The sequence below is a fragment of the Dermacentor andersoni genome, chromosome 10, assembly GCF_023375885.2.
Source record: "Dermacentor andersoni chromosome 10, qqDerAnde1_hic_scaffold, whole genome shotgun sequence".
Taxonomy (NCBI): Eukaryota; Metazoa; Arthropoda; class Arachnida; order Ixodida; family Ixodidae; genus Dermacentor; species Dermacentor andersoni.
The window spans coordinates 84,113,283-84,116,418 of record NC_092823.1 but is presented as its reverse complement, the minus strand read 5'-3'; positions in this window follow the sequence as shown (position 1 = coordinate 84,116,418).

The window sequence follows — 3,136 nt, the reverse complement described above, 5'->3', positions numbered from 1 at the left end:
GCTGACAAGAGTGTTTCAATCCGTTTACAACATCCGTCGGCTGGCTAATTTCTTATCATTTAGTGCCATGAGGGACTTTAGTCTTCATAACGAAGGTGCTGACGAACGCTGAAAGCCGTGGTTGATTGCTTTTATTTAATGCCAAACATTACAAAGGAAGCTCGCAGCAAGGTCACGCAAGGCGCTTTCAATGTTATTTATTTTTTCAGATCCGCCTAAAAATCAGTCTTTTGCTCACAAACCTGGCAAAATACTGCTAAATCTAAAACTAGATCTAACAATCAAAGACTGTGAGGATATAAGCAGTACTTAATTGGTAATTTAATATAAAACTGAATTTCTTGGCTTTGTTAGGAAGGCAAATCATACGCTAATTTCGGATTCTTAAAAGCCATTCTCTATTATCTGTGCATACAGACTCATATAAGATCAGTACAATGCACATACAATTATTTAGGTATCCTGTTTCCTCTGAGCCGAAAGGCAACATCATGCGCAATAAAGTACGAAGCTCTGCTCTCTTCGCGCAACAGAGGCGCATCTACAGCGCAACTGGCACGAACCTGTCGCAGCAGCAGGGGGAGGAGGCGAGAAAGGGAGGGGGAGGCGAAACGGTCATCGATTAAGTACCAGGCGCCACTCGTCACTCTCCACAGCTACACCTGCTATTTGACTACAAACACGCCTCGACCAGTAGAGGTGGGCGTTGCTTCTATGTCATGCGCCAGAACAGCCGTGGATAAGCACCGCTACCCTAATTTCTCGGAAGAGCATCAAGAACGCTTAATTCGCAAATGTTAAAATGAGCAGCCGCTACAAAATGCTTCGCACCGCGGCGTTAAGGCAGTTTTGACCATATATTTCTTTCTCTTTTTTTTTTATTGGAACGGGTCTTCATTCTTGCGAAAGACAACTGAGAGTGCTGTCCATGAGACGTGCAAAAGCGCTGTCAAGCACTATTTTTCTATTTCGCAATCTTTTTCCATAGCTGAAATAAAGAACCACGTAAGGTATTACAACCCGAAAATAAATGCATCATGTTTTTTTCCAGTGTGCTCTGCAACATTTCAAATAAGACTCGTGTGTTAAAAAGTATATAAAGTTGCCTAAGTAAGCGTTACCAGGAAGCCAACTAATTGTAATACTGAAAAGTGTTTAACTGAAGGTAACAGCTAACAATTGGCGTTGGTCTCCTTCTCCTAAGCTGTACTACAATGTTTTTAAGTATATTTCTTTACCCAAAACATTGGTCCAGCTACAAAGCAAGACATTTACAAAGGTCGCTTACACTTCATTAAACTAGCTTTGTAGCAGCCACATAGTATTTAACGTAGACACGTTTCAAATAATGTCTACACAAAGTTCAAAGTGTAAGGACAAAAAACAGACCTTAGCACTAAATTTACGCAGGCAGGCTATCCGGAGCGTTATAACTGTGTTTTAATGCGACACAGAAAATGACATGCTGCCCTGGGGGAACTGTACATTGGAACAAGATCACATGCAGTGAAAGTGACGGGAATATTATGGCTAATATTCTCGCAGAGCAAACTGCCTATCGATGAATTACTTCACTTGTAAAATTTATTCATAAAAAGCCAGAATGCTCACATGCTTGAGCGTTTAAAAAATCATAGTTTAACTTAAGGGAAAAACAATGAATGCGACAGGAACGTGTTCGACTATTACACGTTCTTTACTGATGGAATGGTGTGGCAATATTTATTTATTTATTTATTTATAATATGCATGCACCGGATGTCATATAGCATGGCATGGCATATGGCATACATCTACCTAAATATATGCGGAACCTCACGGCGACGACAACGACGATAAAAATTCTCTTTGAGTGTCTATATGATTGCAATAAAAGACCAGTCATGTAAGGAGAACGTTTTATAGTCTGCAATTTAATTACAGGCTACTGAAATCTTTATTATTATTATTATTATTATTATTATTATTATTATTATTATTATTATTATTATTATTATTATTATTATTATTATAGCTGCTCGAAAGAAGCTGTTTCGCTGGAAATCAGATTGTTGTTACGCTGGGTCACACCAGCCTGCATTTTTGTTTTAATTTTTTTTCTTGAGTGGTTATGTAGTCAGATAGTTATGGGTCACACGTGAGCCACGTGTCGCGAAAGGAAACGACAATTGGCTGCTTCAGGGCAATTATGTGCTAAAAGACCGATCAAGATAGCGAGGAGCGCGCACTCAACAAGTTGTCTGTGTGCTCCTTCAATGTCATCCCGTCTTCTAGCGCTGAACTCCGGTGATTGTTAACCAACTTGCCCGCCAGTCGATTCTTGCTAGCTCATGCAACGTTTGGACTGCGCCTAGCGTCCGAGGCTCACATTGCACTGTAAGCCTGTTGGCCCCAACGCCAATTAACTTTCTTCTACGAACGATGTACAGCGTCACCCACCACCTACCGCAACGCGCTGCACGCGTTTTCGTGTGTCATCCACCATTGTCTTCGTCATTCTTGTTGTTTTTGCTGTTGTTCTTATTCTTGCTTCATTCCATGGATCTGAATCATTGAGGGGTTTAAACCAGTAACGGGTGATTGGAGGAAAGTAATAAATGATGATGTATAGTTGCAAAATTTTAGGTCTGATAAAAATGGTTACGTGTAAAGGTATATGTGAAAGTGCATGTAACAGAAATAGCAGCGACAATTGAAAGGTGCGATAAACAAAAAAAAAAAAACAATTGAACGGATGGTGAGAACTTAATTATGACGCGTTGGTCCACCTTGACATGAATCAGAAAACAAGCACAAAGCGACGGCGCTCGTCCTTTCATGGCTGTTGTCTTTTTCTTGTCCTCTTCCCTTTGTGCAGCTTCAAGTTATGTTCGAAATACGTGGGGCGATCGGTTGAAATCGATAACGAGATTCCGGACGGTGGTGAAGGCATCACTGTGGTTGAACATTTCGTGCCAGCCACCTTTGTGGCTCAGTGGATGCATGGCATTCTGCTGCGGAGCACGACGTTCACGTTTCGATTCACGGTGGCCACAACTCGGTCGTGACGAAATTGGAAAATACTCATGTACTTGTAATCAGTCCTGCACTGCAACTCCCCTCATAGTTCACCGTGAAGTTTAGGGACGTTAAAGCG